We start from the raw sequence: 18,927 nt of genomic DNA, 5'->3' as shown, positions 1-18,927 counted from the left end.
ATTTCCAGGCTTCCAACCTCTGTCATGCAAGGGAATACCATAAAAGTTACTGAAAGCCAGTATAGATATACCTAGCACACATTTCTTCCCAGAAGCCTTTGAAGGATATGCTCCATAAAAATGAAAAGTTAAACCAAAAAGAAGGAAATCATGAGATCCCAAAGACAGAATTCAGAACAGAAGAGAGGCAAAAGAATTTTTCAGGAAGATTGGAACAAGAAGTCCTAGGATGACAGCTGTGTTAATTGCCTATAGAGCAGTCTATCCAGATTGGAACAAGAGGATATAGGATTTTAAGAAAGGACTCCAAGGAAAACAAATGAAACTGATCAAATAGTTTGACTATATTCAGAGGATTTTTACAGTACTGTTGGAGAGATAAGGAAGGATTAGGTCTAGGTCTAGGTACATAAAAATCTAAACAAATTAACAAAGCAAGGCAATAATTAACTCCAAGAACAATTTTAGAAATATATTATTTGTTTTAACAAATAATGTTTATAGCCATAACACTATAAACACTAAATATTAGTTTAATCAAAATTGTATTATAATTATGTTGAATGGAGGGGAAAGAAGGAAGGTCAAAGTGGTTGTGTAAAAAGTCAAATTCTTACCTTCTGTGATAGGAAGCACAGGTTGGTTCTAAAATAAATAAATCTATAAATAGTAATGTGATCATCTTAATTTTCAAGTTAGAGGTAACTATTAGAAGAAATAGCTGAAAGAGCTAAAAGTGGTTAATTTAGGAAGTGATTAGTGTAAATGGAGAGGGACAGAAAATGGGTCTGCCATTTTTTGTTAGGAACCTTGTAAAATTATTTGACTATTAAAACTATATACATGCATTAGTTGGTTATAAAATACCATTAGTCGGGAGGCCTGGGTGGCTCAGCGGTTGAGCATCTGCCTTCCGCCCAGGGTGTGATCCTGGAGTCCTGGTATCGAGTCCCACATCGGGCTCCCCGCACAATGGTTCTCCCTCTGCCTGTGTCTCTGCCTCTCTCTCTGTGTCTCTCATGAGTAAATAAAATCTAATAAAAATAAAATAAAGTAAAATAAAATACCATAAGTCTTCTTAAAAGACCGAATGGGACTTAAAGAAATGGAGCACAAGTGGTAGGCTTGTGCTTCTCCAACTATCTACACACAAATGACCTGGGCCCCTTGCTTCAGATCTGGGTGGGATCTAAGAGTCCACATTCCTTCCAAACTCCTGGTCCTTGGACCTTACTTTGAGTAACAAAATTGTATACCATTCTTCACCCTAGGGAAAGCAGGAGAGAGAGAAATAATTAGGATACCAAGGATACCTTTTAGCTGTGAGAGGTCCTAATATACCCCTGTTACTTTCTCCCCACTCTACCTTTACCACCTGAAAATCTGATTCTTTAAGACCTACTTCACATATCATCTTCTCTATGAAACTTCCCTGATCTTTTATCCCCTCCCAGACTCAAGCAAAATTAATTACTTCCCAGTGTAGGGACTTCCGGAAAAATCTACACCCATAGGAGCATTTGTCTCATTGTATCACTATAATTGGTATCTTGTCATTCTTCTCCCACTACTGTGTGGGAAGGAAATCATGATTTCCCTGCCTAAATCTGTGTAACCCTGAATTCAGGGTATTTATAAATATCAAAGTTTGGTATTAGAAATATCAAAGTTTGCTTAGAAGGAACAAATCACAATAGATGAAGAGAGCAACAAATCATAGTCACTAGAAATGTTTGGAAGACCGGTGCATGCACATTGGCAACATCATAGAAGAGATTTTTTTATTCCATGGGAGGAGGATGATCCTATAAATCCCCTCTAGGACTCCATAATTCTATGCCTTCGGTGTTATGAAATAATAATAATATGAATATATGAAATAATATTTCCAAAGGAGATATGTTATCATACTTTCAATAATTTATTTGGCAGAATATTTTAAGCTTTTAACATATCTGGTTACAGCTGATGACCTAAGTAATAGGAAAAAATATCCTCTCATATGGTAGAAATCGACAACACAAAGGTTTAGCTGTCAAGGTCACTTTGGTAAGATTCAGATCCCAAAAACAACACTGACCTCAACTTGGCAGCTTCTGCAACCTAAATTATAGGACTAAAAAGAAAGTCAACACTCACTCTAATTAGAGTGATAACCAGCTGTTAGCAATGAGCAAATGGCCTGGAGAGGGTCTCCTGCCAGCGCAACTTTTAAATAGCAGGAAGTTCATTAAAATGATTAGGAAAGAGCAGTAAGAGACTGACACATTGTTCCAGCTAGTCCTGGGAGGTGGGAAGTACAGACCCCTGCTGGACCTATCATTCCAGATCCTGGATTTAAGGCTACAGGTGTCTACTGATACAGGATCATCTAATTATCAGAATTAGAAAAAAATTAACAAAAATAAAGTGTCACAAAATAACAGCTGATGGCCTGTCATCTGCAAAAATTTAGGTTTGAATTTACACCCCAAGGTCTAGAAGGGAATTTACAGATAAGTTGCTAGTTAGGGTTCTCATACGTGGATGCATGTGAGAATCACCAGGATGCTTCAAAAAAATTACTGATGCTCAAACACAACTGGAGATTCTAATTTATTTGGTCCTCACTGGGGCCTAGTCTCAGGATCATTAATTTACTCAAGATCACCCAGTTTTGTGACACCAGGTGGCTCAGGGGTTGAGTGTGCGTCTGCCTTTGGCTCAGGGCATGATCCCAGGTCTGGTGATCAAGTCCCACATCGAGCTCCCTGCATGGAGCCTGCTTTTCCCTCTGCCTGTGTCTCTGCCTCTCTCTCTGTGTCTCTCGTGAATAAATAAATAAATTTCTTTTTTTAAATCACCCAGTTTCTAGTTAGTTGCAGACTATAGATGATCATTGTTGGTACCCAGGTCTGCAGATGCTTTCTCCTACCCAGCTTCTGTTGTAACTGTCCCCTGATAGGCCACAGATGCAATGGATAAACAGCCTCACTCAACATTACTAGAACATCTTTCATTGAGATCAAAAGCAAACTCAAAACCATGTGTGGCTCAGTCCAACCAGAGAGACTATGTCAAAAGAGCTTGTTTCTATAGGTAGAACATTGTCCATTCCTCTTTACTCCTATCACAAGCCAATCTTGCAGAAGCCAGGAAGTTCTGAGTAAGATCTGGGCAAAGAAATAATAATTCTAAAATTCCCAATTGGCCTGCTTCATCCTGTAACCAAACAACTGTTGTCTGTTTGCTGAGCATGTGTGCCCCCACCCCCCCCCCACACACACACAGACTGTAACTCACCATCAGCTATAGCCAAACAGTTCTCTCATGCCTCTAAAATGCCTTTTTTAGCACGGATGTATTGGCACATTCCTCCAAAATACCAGTACTTAATTCCATCTAACCCTGATAATACCTTGACATCCATATTCTAGATAAAGAAATCTAGTTGGCCAATAATATTTAAATATATTCCAAATGGGCAAAAGCACCTCATGGGAACTGACTCATCATGTCACCATTACTGTGCCATGGAACCTGTGCTCCCTCTCCAGATGGTGGTACCACGCCCTGCCCTGCACTCATGGCCTGAGGACTCCCAGACTGTCGGCTGGATCACCCCAGGGCGCACCTCAGTTCCTTCCCATTCCTCAGGGATCACCGCTCCTTGTTAACAGATGTTTCAACGTCTTGAAATTTCTTATTTCCTATATTTTGTTCCATATTTTTTGTTGTTTCAGAAAAGGGTTAAATATAGTCCCTTTCATTTTAACTTGACCCTAAAGCAAGAGCCTTGGATGCAATTTTACTTTTAAAAAAGCAAACATTAAATGTATCATGCTTAGAATTTGATGAAGAGTAAATAAAATTGCTTTGTAATTGTCCTCACTAGATTCACAGGGGAAATGATTCAGAGGCTGTTTTTTTCACCTTCCATAGATGTTCTGACGGCCAGATTTTCTCAGCTGTATGGTGGGTCAACTGTAAGACACATCATTAATTTAAAAGTAATTTTAGAGGGTTTGGTGAGAAACACCACATTGAATGTATACACCAACTGTAAGGCATATCTTTTTTTCAGAAATATTAAGGTGTGGGAAAGTATTCATCTTAAAATTGAGGAAATATGGTGATTTCCTTTTAATCTTGAATTTTGGTTACTTATTACAGTCCTTCCTTCATTGCAAATACACCTCTGGAAGGCTGCAGCACTACTGACAGAGTAAATCGACAGGACAGGACTCTGGAATCCCAAACATTCTAAATGGTGACTAGATGGTATGAGTGTTTCAGTCATATTGTGGGTAAAAGAATCTGTTGTGGGCCTTCCTAAGATCCTTCTTTTTTTTTTTTTTTTTTTTTTTAGATTTTATTTATTTATTAATGAGAGATACAGAGAGAGAGGCAGAGACCCAGGCAGAGGGAGAAGCAGGCTCCAGGCAGGTAGCCTGACGACGTGGGACTCAATCCCAGATCTCCAGGATCAGGCCCTGGGCTGAAGGCGGCGCTAAACCTCTGGGCCACTGGGGCGTCCCCCTTCCTACGATCCTAATCAGCATATGTAACATTGTTGAGTGGAAAAGTAGTTTCTGGGCAGAGACAACCACGTTCTTCCCCCATCCTCACGAACTCTCTTGCTTGCTTAGATGGCAGGAAGGAACTAGTGGTAGTAAGAGCATTTCTCCCCCACCTCCTGGATTAGTGGTTCTCAAACTTCAGTGCAGGTCAGAATTATCTGGAAGGCATGTTATCACAACACATTGTTGGATCCTACTCTAGAATTTTAGACATGGCAAGTCTGAGGTAGGGTCCCCAATACTTGCATTTCTAGCAAGTTCCCAGGTGATGCTGATGCAAGTGGTCCTGGGAACACCCTTTAAGAGTTAATGCTTTGGAGCTCTGCAAGAGGAAGAGAACCCACTGTCTTAAGGAATACTCTTCCCTTTTCTAGATTTAGTAACAGGCACAGGTTGAGCTTCGTACATAAGGGCATTTGTAAGTCAGATGTTGCCACTTTGGGTCCCATCCTTAGGGACCCGAGATTGTTTGTCCTACAATTTTGTCACATTTTACCTATTTTACTTTTTAAGGAAAGAAAAAGAATCAATTTAAGTGCCATTTTCCATTACAATAACGCAGGGGAAAATATACAAGGTTGTCTTTACCCAAGAGAAGATGCCAAGCCATTATTCCTTCTAAACTCTTCCAGTTTTGTTATCCTGTAATTCAATAATCAACAGCCAGTAGTGAACATGGAAATTGTCAACCCTCGGAAGTCAGCGGTATCTTTATTACATACTGCTGATGACAATTTGAATGCAAATCTCACATGGTAACAAATAGTCCCACCAGCTGTCCCTAACCCCTAAATTGTTGGAGGCTCAAAACCTTCACGTCTCTCTCCATCTCCTCTCTGTGGAGCTGTCATCTGCTTCGCCTTCCAGCATCAGACAGCTTCTTGCACCTGATGAACCCAGCTGAGGAGACAGATGTTTGTTTGTTTTTTATTTTTTATTTATTTTGTTTTTTGTTTTTTAAAGCAAGATTCACTAAGATCTTATGTTTGCTTTCTAGCATGTTAAAAAATATACGCTGGGCAACCTGGGTGGCTCAGCGGTTTAGTGCCACCTTCAGCCCAGGTCGTGATCCTGGAGACCCGGGATCGAGGCCCACGTCGGGCTCCCTACATGGAGCCTGCTTCTCTCTCTGCCTGCTTCTCCCTCTGCCTGTGTCTCTGCCTCTCTCTCTCTGTCTCTCATGAATAAATAAATAAATCTTTAAAAAAATAAAAAATAAAAAATATATGCTGACCCAATAAAAGGCCTGGAATTCAAGCCTTCTCCTGGCTTTGGAGCATTTTGATGATAAGTAGTTTTCATACTTTGATGTGTATCAGAATCACCAGGGGAGGGGGAGCTGGGAATGTGTATTTTTAAAATTGGTAGTTTTATTAATAGACTTCATTTCTTTAGAACAGTTTTAGATTTACAGAAAATGAAGGCAGTAATACAGGGAGATATCTGTGCTCCCCTTTACACACTTTCCCCTATTAACATCTTATATTACTATGGTGTATTTGTTACTATGAAGGAACCAATACTGATACATTATTATTAACTAAGACTGCAAAGTTTATTTAGATTAGTTTTTACCTAATGCTCTACTTCTGTTCCAGGCCATATTATAATACGGTTGTCATGTATCCTCAAGCTCCTCTTAGCTATGACAGTTTCTGAGACTTGTTTTTGATGCCCTTGGCAGTTTAAAAAAGTATCGGTCAGCTCTTTTATAGGAAGGCCCTGTACTGGAATTTGTCCAATGTGGATAATGAGTTTTGGGGAGGAGAATCACAAAGGTAAATGCCCATTTTCATCGCGGCATGCCAAGGGTATATACTATCAACATGATTTATGACTGTTGTTGACCTTGATCATCTGGCTTAAATAGTGTTTGTCAGGTTTCTCTACTATAGTTACTCCTCCCCTTTGAAAGGAAGTCACTATGTGGAGCCCACAAGTGAGGAGGGGGACGGTATGCTCCTCATCCTTTAGGATGGAGGATCCACATAATTAATTTGAAGTTTTTCTGAATGGAAGATTTGTCTCTTCTCCCCAATTCATTAATTGCTCAATAATTTATTTATATCAGTATGTACTCGTGGATATTTATCTTATACTTTGGGTTATAATCCAAAGCTACTGTATTTTGTTGCTCGAAACATCCTGGCTTTGGCCATTGGGAGCTCTTTCAGTTGGCCCCTGTGCATCTTTGACATACTCCTGTGTGTGTGTATACGTATCCATCAATAATGCTACGTTAACCATCTGTATCAATAGTGCCATGAGATTCTACTGAAGCCCCCAAATCTAATCCATGACCATGTGGGTCACTCTCTCCCTTCTCAGAGAATTCCCACACCAACAGTCAGAAACTTGGAGCTACCAGCCATCATTCATTTCCTGTATTGGTCCATCCCAGCACACATGTGCATATGTGGCAGTATCAGAATTGTCAATGCTTGCCTCTGTCAGAAACAACTCTCTAACCAGAGCCCAGTACTTACGTGCACTCTCTTTTTGCCTTTGGTCTCACAGACTCCACTTGCTTCCGAAGCTACAAGGCCTCACTCCAGGGAGGGTGTTGTACGTATCTGTAACGCACTTAGATTGTCTTGTCGTGGCTGGCCTTCTTTCCTGGGACCTCTTAACCTCCTACGTGAATTTTTTTAAACTTGCATATGTTAGGGTTCACTCTTGTGTTGTAAAGCTCTCACAGGCCTTCACAAATGCATAATAGCATGTAAAAATCATTACAGAATCCTATGGGCCGTTTTTACCACCCTAAAAATGCCCTGTGCTCAGCCATCCTTTTCCATGTCCCCAAGGCCCTGGCAACCACTGACTTAGCCTGGCTTCTGTCACTTAGCAATGTGCGTTAGAGGTTCTCCAATGTCTTTTCATGGCTTGACAGCTCATTTATTTTTTTACTGCCAAATAATATTCCATTGTATGGATGTACCATAGTTTGTTAATCCATCCACTTAAAAAATACCTTGGCTGATTCTAGTTTGGGGTGATTGTAATTCAGGCTGCTATAAACATTTGTGCACAGGGGCACCTGGGTGGCTCAGTGGTTGAGCATCTGCCTTCAGCTCAGGTTGTGACCCCAGAGTCCTGGGATCGAGTCTCACATCAGGGTCCCTGCAGGGAAGCCTGCTTCTCCCTCTGCCTGTGTCTCTACCTCTCTCTCTCTGTCTCTCATGAATAAATCGATAAAATCTTTTAAGAAAATTTGTGTGCAGGTTTTCATGTGGACATAAGTTTTCAACTCCATTGAGTAGATACCTCCTCAGTTAAGTTGAAGAGTGTGCTTGCCGAATCATATGGTAAGACTATTTTTAGCCTTGGAAGGAACTCTTAAACTGTCTTCCAAAGTGGCATTTTTGCATTCCTGCCAGGATGAATGAGAGTCCCTGTTGCTCCGCATCCTCACAGCATTTGGTGTTGTTGAGCTTTTTTAAGTCTGACAATTCTAATAGGTATGTGGTGATATCTCATTGTTGTTTTAATTTGCAGTTCTTTAATGATAAGTGACATTGGGCATCTTTCACTTGGTTCTTTGTCCATCTGTATGTCTTTTTTGGTAGTGTCTGGGAATGTGTATTTTTTAACAAGCCTAAGTGGTTCTGATGAACACTACGTTCGAGGGCCATCACTCCATACCCATCATTTGCCACTCTCATCTCTACTTCACTGCTTGTCCCTCATTACGTCATCCTTGACAACAGGGAAATTTTCCCTTTTATCTGATTTCACAGCTAAACATTTTTTGTCTTTGAAAATTTACCACTTGCCTGTTTATTAACAGTCTAAATAGAAGAATGATCAGCTCCTGAAATCCTGAGATGGAAGTAAACATGAGGATGCCTATGCCTGAGGATGGGCTTTTCATGTATACTTGTAGCTTAGAGACACACTAGTTTCTATAGTTTGATGAATCTGTACCCAGAGAAGTGTGATTCCATGGACCCTGGTAACCTGGCCCACCTGCCCAGGATCTCCCTAGGTGCACATTTCTGGTGCCATAGCTTTCAGTTCACAATTCAGGACATGTGGTTTTTCTGCAAATATATAACTTTTTAATAAAATAGAGCCTACATGTCCATTTGTGAACAGCATGACATGCAATTTAGAATAAGGCTTAAAACTTAAGTAAGAACAAATAGCTTCGCACACTATAGACATCAATTGTTAAACAATGGCCACTGAACCTAACACTGTATTTTTTATTTTAAGAAGAACTTCCTACTTTCTCTTATGCTTTGATGTCTATAAAGTCAAGACCTGTGTGACTCAAACTTTCTGGGGATTCATCGTTTCATACACTGTTCTCAGGAGCTTCAGAGGGTATTATGGTCTTCTAGAGGAGAGGCTTTCACTTCCTTAATTTTTCTTTTTAATAAATTTTATGTATTTATTTAAGAGAGAGCAAGAGCACAAGGAAGATAGCGGGCCAGCAGAGGGAGAAGCAGACTCTTCACTGAGCAAGGAGCCTGACTCAAGGGCGGGGAGGTGGCTTGCTTCCTGCACTGTACCGACTGAGCCACCCAGGTGTCTCCCTCCTGACCTCTTCTAATCAACAGCAGGCTGTCCTTATATCTGGGTGGATATAAGGATCCACCCAGATCCTCCCAAAAGGGATTAGTAATTTGCCTTATGGGTTCTATTTATTCTCTTTAAAAGGTGAGATCACAACAAAATAATAGTCATCACCTGGTTACCCTTATGCATGCCTAAACATTGGCCAGTATCCCCAACCGCCTTCTCTTTGCACCCCCAGAAAGGGCGGGTCTGCATTCTTGAAGACCAAGTTCCTACTCTCAGTTACTACCCCCATGTCTTGCAGTTCTGGGCAGCTATGAATGTTTTTATATCTAATTCTTTAAAATTATCTGCTAGTTAGCCCTATCACCTCCTCCTAAAGCCACCTCTTTTGACCTCTTATTCCTTAAAACCTTTTTTTTTAATCTCTCAAAAAAAATTTTTTTAGATCTTTCTAAAATTTTTAACATGTCAGAGTAGAGCCATTTTTAAAGGGTTATAGTGTAATTTCTTCACAAGGACCTAACAGTGGAAAACAAGGTCATATCTACTACCTTTCCCTGAGGACCACAATCTACTTTCTTTCTGTATTGTCATCGGCTGTGGTTTATGTGGAAATCCATCTGTGCGGAGACTATATTATGTCTTTGCTCTGTATTCAGACCGGGCTCATTGTTACAGATGTATACCTGTCAAATTATGGCAATCGGTTATTCTTGGCTGCAACGCTGACTTCAGCTGTAACCTTTCTCAAGTCGCATAGATTTCTCTGTTTTTCAAGTTTCTCCTCCTGTAAAAATACTGACCTACTTAAATAGAAACACCCTGAGGCTTAACCAATAGATTGTTCTGAAAATGTCAGGGTCTATAAATATTGTTATTAATGTGTTAAGCTATATATATATATATATATATATATATATATATATATATCCTTATATTTTTAATTTCAAAAAAACCTGTCAGCTCAATGTTGTTACCTATATTTCCCAAGTATAATGCTAGATTAAAAAAAAAAAAAAAAAAAACTACTCACATTTTGCTTTTCCTGGGACAATGGCCAATACATGCCAAGGATTTTATTAGTTGCCTTTTTCTTTTTCTTTCTTTCTTTTTTTTTTAAGATTTTATTTATTTATTCATGAGAGACACAGAGAGGGAGGCAGAGACACAGGCAGAGGGAGAAGCAGGCTCCCTGCGGGGAACCTGATGCGGGACTCGATCCCAAGAGACCCAGATGACTCCCTGAGCCAAAGGCAAACTCAACCACTGCACTGGGTGCAGTGGTTCCCCGTGTGCAGCCAGGGTAAGAGCCAGCGAGGCGATCGGGTCCTTCCTCAGCCGCCTCCTCCGGGGCGGCCCGCGTTCCTCCGGCCGTGCTCCACGGAGCCCTCCACGTGCCTGGCGCCGTAAGCGGGCAAGCCCAGGGCCGCGGAGCCCCACGCCCTGCGGGGCGCTGAGCAGGCCCCCTCCCCCCGCTGCTCGGCGGCCCCGCGCTCAGGCGGACCCCCCGCCCCCCGCCCCCCACACCTGCCTGAGGCACGGCAGGCGCTGGCCACTGGGCTTCCAGCTGTGGCCCTGGACTCCCTGATCCCACCCGGGGACTCCGCCTTGCACCCCCGTGGCCCCCTCCGAGGTCCCCATGCAGACCCCGTCGTCACTCGGAAAAACTCCCTCGGTGACTTCGGCCCCGCCGTCTCATTCTGACCCTTCTCTACTCAGTTCTCATACTGTTTTACTCCTATCCCAAATGTCTCTTTTCTTGCACAGCCAAGATTTTGAAGAACGCAGTTTGCGCTCATCAGCATCCAGCTTCCCACCCTCCGGCTACTCCCAATCCCCTCACCTGGCTTCTCAGGCCAAGGGTCACGGAAACTGCTCTTCCGAGGGACACTGCGAAGTGGTCATTCTCTTGAATGCTTCACAGCAGACAGCGCTTCTCTTGAAACCATTTCTTTTCTCAGTTTCTAGAACCACACTCTCCTGGCTTACCTGTTACTTCAGTGACCACTGTCTTAAGTGTCCTTTCAGACTCCTCTTCCCCTGTCAGACTTTTAAACATTACTGGTCCCTAAGGCTCCAGTCCTGTCTCCTAATAACCTTTGAACTCATTTAAGCATGCCCGTTGCCTCAGCTACTGCTCTTACACAGATGCCTCCCAAAACTAAATCCCCAGCCTAGACCCCTGAAGTGAGTTTCAGTTCCACTACATATCTCTGAAAGAACATCACACAGTCTCTTCAAATTCTGTTATATTCAAAGCAAAACTCATTATCTTCTCCTTACCCTTATAGGATCCTAAGGCCAAAAGGAACAGCAGAGGCTGTCGGGTTGAACCTCCAATCCCACAGCTTCGAGAGTCTCTACAAATACAGGCATTACTGCACAAGAGCTACCTGGTGGTTCATTCAAGTCCATATCATCCTGGGAAGAGCCCTTTTGGAAAGTACACCTAAAATGGTCCCCTCCCAGATTCCCTAGAGTATGACACCAAATTCACTGAGTTGCAAAGGGCAAAAAAAAATATGAAGTCCTGCTAATTGTACCTTTCTCTCTCAATTCCACCCTCAGGCAATCACCAAGTCCTATTAATTCTGCCTCTCAAAGTTCTCTTAATATTCATCCTCTCCAGTTGTTTCATTTAAAAATATATATTTAGAATCTATTATGATCCAGGTATTGTTCTAGACTCTTAGGACATAGTGATAAACAAGAAAGTCACAGCCTTGCCCTCACCATCTTCAGGCTCAGTATCAATCAGGGCTCAGTCAGAGAAGAGAACCATTCAGAGTGAAGACACCTATTCTAGGGATTTGACAGCATGTAATTTTTGGGATCCAGTTAAGGAGTTTATGTACAGCTGTGGCTTCTTCATTCGGTGCTGGCCTGAAGTCAGCAGGGCAGGCAGCTAGTAGGGAAAGGCAGACAGGAAGTGGGGGAGAGCAGGGACAAACTGGAACCCGCAAGGGTAGGTTGGAGCCCTAGAGGACAAGATGAAATTCTCCTCATCTCCCAGTACCTCCAAGTTTTCACCCTTTATCCGGACTCTAAACCACAGTTGGCCCAGAGGCAGAGGAGCTGAAAGAGAAGATCAACAAGAGTTGGACTAGATGCAGGCCCAGCTGCTGCCTAGAGCCAAGAATGTGAACCAGCAGATTCCCGACCACATGTGAGCTGCAACAATGCCCAATCCTACATCCGCTTCCCATGTAAACGTTGTTGCTACTCCTCTCTTCCCTTTCAAGTCTTGGGAAATTTCTTTTGAGGACAGTTCTAACTGACAACCACACAGGGAAGGGAAGTTTAATTCTAGTTTAGCTTGTTTGACCCAGTACAAAGCCAATGCATCATAATTGAGTGACTCTACCCACCCCTGCCCTCGTGTATCCCCCTCTAATCCATCCTTCACGGTGTCCTCAGGAGATGGTTCCCTTATGTGACTCTGACGACGTTGCTGCCCCAACTTGCAGCATCCCCATTCACATTTCCCACTACGTTTCCATCAGCAACAGCACAAAATCTAAACTCCTTTGCATAATGTATTAATTGGGATTAGGTATGTTTGCAAGAGACAGAAAACTCAATGTAACAGTTGTTTAAACAAAATAGAAATGTGCTTCTCTCTCATGTGGTATCCAGCGTAGATGGTCTGGAGCTGTAAGATTACCCATGGCATCAACGACTCAGGCTTTCTATCTTGTTCTGTACTATTGGCATTATTTGCTTTCCAGAATTTATTTATTTATTTATTTATTCATTCATTCATTCATGACACACACACACACACACACACAGAAACACAGACACAGGCAGAGGGAGAAGCAGGCTCCATTCAGGGAGACCAATGTGGGACTCCATCCCGGCACTCTAGGATCACAACCTGGGCTGAAGGCAGGCACTAAACTGCTGAGCCACCCAGGGATCCTCTGCTTTCCAGAATTTAGATGGAGGAAGGGGCAAAGACAAAACAAACAAAAAGCATGTTCTCCTGCTCACTGTCTTTAAGGACCTAAGGGCAGACTCCCTAAACCTACCATGTGATATTCTATTTATAGAACTTAGTCACCAGGCCACACCTAGCTTCAAGGAAGTTTGGGAAATGTAGTCTTCAATCTGAGCTGCTATGTGTCCAGCTAGTATGTCTATCACTAATTGAAGAAGGGAGGAAACAAAGACTGGGGCACAATTAATACTCTCTCCCACATGTGACATATGAGACCCTTCATCACCTGTCCCCGACTACTCCTCTGTCCTCATTTCCTGCCCATCCATCCTTTATATTTTAATACCAAGACTGGAATACTAGATGTTTTACCCAACACCTCATGAACTATTAAAATTTCATGACTTTGCACGTGCTGTTCCTTTGCCTGGAATTTCCTCATCCACTCACCTGCTGAGCAAACACCTATTTATCCTCCAAGAGAAACTCATTGGCTCTTTGTCCAAAGTGTTCCTTCCACACCTTCGGCCCTTTGAAAAATATCCATGAAATAGTTATAGCATCATATGATAACTACTTATTGCCATATTTGCCTCTCTTCTGAGTTCCTTAAGTGTGGGTGGTGTCTTTTCAGCCCTGAATCTCAACATTTGGCCAGGTGTCCAGCGCATAATGCATAGGAAATGTCTGCAGACAGAAGACTTGAAGAATACAAAGGGACTGGCATTTTATTCTGTCCATATGCTGTATTTCTATTAACGCAGTCTACAGTTGCTGGGGTAGCAGCCAGCCACAAGCTTCTCTGGTGGTGGAATTGCCGCTTTGCTTCTACTGTTTACTAAGGAGAGATCAAGGCAAAGCTTCCTGACAGAAAATGAGCTTGCCTGAGGAAAGAAGCAATTGCTTCTTTATCTCTTAAACACAGTTTTGAGAGCAAGCACAGATGGTTCCCTAACGCTCCCTGTGCCTTCAGAGAAAAAAAACAAAAACAAAAATGTCACAAGTCTAGAGCCAACATGCTACAGGGTATATAAGGAGGTTAGAAGAGGGTCCCAGGAGACAAACTAATAGTCAAAATGACAAACATCACTCATTATTAGGACATAGTATTCTTCTTAATGCTATAATCTGATGGGGGAGATAGCCAGCCCCATCCCCACCAGGAAATACTTACTGACCTCCCTAGGCATCTCCCCAAGAACAGGGAAGCCTTTGAGATGCAACTTTGTCCCCACCCTCACCCCCACCATATCTGCTGTTCTTTTGGAAGGATATAAATGCTTTTCTTTTGACACACAAATCCTCAGAGCATTAGGGAAAACCCTTCCTGGCAATTATTAGTATTACAGCTGTCATTATGTATTGCTGAAAAGCAAATATTAAAGATATATTCAATAAAAGATATTTTAAGAGAGAGCAGTTAACTGTACTATCTAGTTTGTCATTTGGGGACTCGGAAATAGCTGTTGTATGTGAACAATTCTAAGCTTTGATTGCATTCTCCTATGGACCATTTAAAAGAAAAGCCCTAAGAGAAGGTCTCCTGAATTATTTTCTGTGACTATTGGCAGACAGACCTTTGCAAAGCCCCATACGCTGCTGGTGTTCAAATATACTGGAGTGCCCTTTTACCCAGCAAATTCCATTTCTAGGAAATCATCCCAAGGAAATAACCAGTGATGTACACAAAGATGTTTGTAAAAGGATATTTATCTCATCGCTATTCAAGATAATGAAAAAACTGGAAATATATGTCTAAAGTCGTTGTAGCAAGATGTTCATGAAGTTAAGTAAGAACGTGAAGGTCATAAAAGAATATTCAGTGTGATCCAAATTTTATTTTAAAATCCAAATTATTATATCATATATTATAAGATACTTTGGCTGAACAGGCGCCAGCCCAGACTCAGAACAATGGCAGATTTGCATAATGCCCCTCTGAATATAACCATTTGTGTTAAAGCTTAAGAATTACTGACAGTCTGACCACAATATTTATGTATCCAAAAATTAATAGAGGGAGTAAACATTTCTGGAAGACCTCAAATCCTTCCCTTTGAGAAAAGGGAAGTTTTTGTAAATTGTCTGATGGGTTAGAAATGAGAGGGTCTGAGTTTGAACTTTAAGGAACAATAGTGAGAATCCTAAAAGGAACTTACCATGTAGGTGGGAGGAATCAAGAACAGAGAACTGGTCTTGGCACCAGGGGCTAAGGGTCAGTATAGCCTCTGTCTCAGAACTCCCCTCAACTAGCTACACGGGAGGTAGCTTTAGCGCTTGAGGTCCAGGCATATTTCTGTGGGGCACAAAAGGTGAGGCAGAGAGAAGATGAGTAGTTCCTCACCCAAGGAAGTACCACTGCAGTCATCTCCCAGGGGTGGGTGGATAACAGAGGTGGGTAAATGGGGCCAGCAGGAGTGGGGGTCCAGCTAGCCAGACCCATAAAGGTCAACCAAGATCTCCATAAAGCTGGCAATGACCACACAGTCACTCTGTAGGAGTAAGAGCTATAGAAAAAAAGATGCCTTAGGGCATAAACAACCTTTCCTAGAGGGTCCCTTCCATCACCAGCTGATTCTCATTTAATTGAGCCTATAATAGAAACTTTCCCTGTGAGAATGAAATTTGGATCTCTCTATTAGTCAAAACCAACATATCTGTCCTGCTGGATGTGGACTCTCTGGAGAACCAGCCCCATGACCAACAGTAGACTCAATGTTGGATCTAAGTTCCTATACTACCTGTACGTAGTAGAAAGATCAAGACAAATTTTTGGAACAAATTAGCCCCTATGGTAATTCCAGAAAAACCAGGGAAGAAAAAGGCTAGGACAAGCTGGCCAATGGGATCTGGGAGTCATTACCGCTTGAGGTGTCAATGTGAGGATGACTGTGGGAAAAGGGGACAGGACACTGCCCAGAATGATAATGGATCTTTGCCCAGTATACACTTACCCCATAGACTATCTAGAACAAGAATTATATGATATTGGGAACAACTGTATGTACTTTTAAGCGTGCAGGAAAGAATATAGACTCTTAGAGGTGACTGGTGGACCCCAACGAAAATGAAATTAAAGGAATATTACCAGCTTTTCAAAGGTTTATTTATAAGAGGTTCAAGAAAAACAAAGGGGGTACCAGGATGGCTCAGTTGGTTAAGCATTTTCCTCAGCTCAGGTCATAGTCTCAGGGCCTGGGATTGAGCCCCATGTCGGGCTCCACACTCAGCAGGAAGTCTGCTTTACCCTATCCCTTTATCCCTTCCCCTGCTTGTGCTCTCTTTCTCCCATAAATAAATAAATAAATAAATAAATAAATAAATAAATAAATAATAAATAAATAACTTTAAAAAAGAAGAAGAAAGAAAAGAAAAACAGGGAAGAAAGTTAGTTTTATTAGAAAAATAGAGGTAAGTAGGTACTCTAGAGGGCTCAATTGCAACAAATGACCACAATTTTGAAATCATCCTGATGACCACCTAAGGCCCTTCTGTTACAAGCATTGTATGGATTGGGACTCCATACCCAAGTCCAATTGCCTCTCTCTACTTCAACTATATGAGGTGGGATCTCCTGAAGAAGGGGTGGGGATTAAGGAGATATGGTTACATTCTTAGTTTGGGGATGGGATGGTTCACCAACAGAGTATAACCCTAGATTATCTGAAGTTCTTGCCCAATACTATAGGGAAAGGCTGGGGAGCTTCTGGATATTCTTCTGATCCTTGTCTTGAGTGCAGATTCTGCCAAAAGATAGAAACTACTTTACTTCTCCTAAAACTGTCACAACTGAGTCACCTTGTTTAAGTCTTGAAAACTTTTGATTTAAAGACTCTTTAGCTCCAAGATCATGGAAGAAACAACAGGAGGAAGATACAAATAAGGAGTAAGATTATGTCTTTCCTGAGCGTAATAGAACCTGTTTTCAGAGTAACAGCATAAAATAGAGAGAAGATATAAGAACTTTGACCCTGAAAATAACACCATAAAAAGAGTGCTCTGCCTTTAGTTAACATCTGGTTAGAGCTAGCAATCAATGACATCATCCCAAGGGTGGTCATACTTTATTATTTAAATGAGAATAACTTGAACATGAAAGGGGACCCTATTAATGTTTATACCCAAATGATGGGCATAAAACCAGGGCTGTCTTAGACCAACCAGAATATACGGTCATCTAATTGTTTTTAAGGCTTATTGTCCATATATTTCTATTGGGTTATTACAGAAAATCAAGGCAAAACTTGGAGATAAATAGGAACTACTGCATTCTGAATAGATGCACCAAAGGAGATCTGTGTACCAAACTCACAAGGCCAGGATACTCTAGACAAAATGTTAGGAAGCCAGTTGTTTTCAAAAATTGTTTGAAGAAGTATCATCAAACACATAAGACTAACCAGGATAAAGAAAAGATAGTATTCTTCTATCCCTTAAGAGTCCAATATAAAATGATGACCCAAGGGATCTTGGAATAACTGCTATTTTCTAGAAACTGATGGTAAAGTGATTAATGACATAAATTATATGAAATTTTGCTTATATGACCTAACATTATTTGACAAGACCTTGGACGATCATGAACATGATGACTCTCCATCTGGAAGACACAGGCTTACAGTTACACCTTGACAGATACGCACCCTGCTAGTATAGAATTACCTCAGTGATGAAAATATCTCTGCCATCACTGTCAGCCTAGGTCTATCAATGACAGAAAAGCAAAAGCCTTTTTCAAGTTCAAAGGCCTGAGTCAAAGCGATTAGGTCAGAACTGTGGCACTATTGTTGAAAGGTGGGCAAAAGGGACAGACTGAGGAATTTCTAGAAACCTACCACCCCAGTCCTCCTGGAAGAAGCACTGTGGGGAAATATTTGTAAGCATGCATTCAAGGCTGCAGCCAGCTTCTAAATCTGAATTCCTCTTTTATTTTACACCCTCGTTACTATATCTGAGGCTTAGGAGCTGTGTTTCATCCAGATAATTCAAAGGAAAAGAAGCCCAAGGTTTCTGTCAACAAATCTTTCCAAGACTGAAACTCAATATGTTCATCACAGATTAACCTTCCTGCTGCTAAAACGCAAGTACAACTGAGAGCCAGGAATGTGTTGATGGAATGCTTCTCTGGACATGGAACGATAATAATCTCCTAATATAAGAAGCTATTCCTAGTGTCAAACTACATATTACTGCAACATAGCCGAACACACCTCAGGTGAAAGGTGAAAAAGCTTTTTTCATAAACATAAAGTCAAGTCTGAAAATTGCTTTCAGACTCAGCTAAGAATATCTGATGCCACAGTCAGGGAAGGGATTCTCTCCACTTCACGTTAGACTAGACGGACTGTTGCCTCTGGAGGACATGTGAGGGGCCTCAGCACAACAACGCATGGGCAAGGGAAGCGGACCGTAGTGGGAGGCCGCACCTGCCCAAGGCTTGCTGCTCACCTGAAGCCCAGGCAGCAGACGGCACCCTGGGAAGCTAGAGCCAGGGCAGAAGAAAAACATGGCCTAGGGAATTTTATAGACTAACGGTTGTCCTCCCAAAATTCATAGGTTGAATGAATCCAATCTCCAATGGATGGTATTCATGGTTGGGCCTTTGGGAGGTGATTAAGTCAGGAGGGTAGATCCTCATGAGTGGGATTGGTGCCTGTATTAAAGAGATCCCAACGGTGCCTGGGTGGCTCAGTCGGTTAAGTGTCTGACTCTTGATCTCAGCTTAGGTCTTGATCTCAGGGTTAGGAGTTCAAGCCCTGCCTTGGGCTCCACATGCAGTGGAGAGAGACAGAGACCCTAGAGAGCTCCCTTGTCACTACTGCTATATGAAGACACTGCAAAAATACAACTATCTATGACCCAGAAACGGGGTGCTCAGCAGACACCAAATCATCCAGCACC

Source organism: Canis lupus, chromosome 6 (assembly GCF_011100685.1).
Source record: "Canis lupus familiaris isolate Mischka breed German Shepherd chromosome 6, alternate assembly UU_Cfam_GSD_1.0, whole genome shotgun sequence".
Classification (NCBI taxonomy): domain Eukaryota; kingdom Metazoa; phylum Chordata; class Mammalia; order Carnivora; family Canidae; genus Canis; species Canis lupus.
This window is presented reverse-complemented; position numbering follows the sequence as displayed.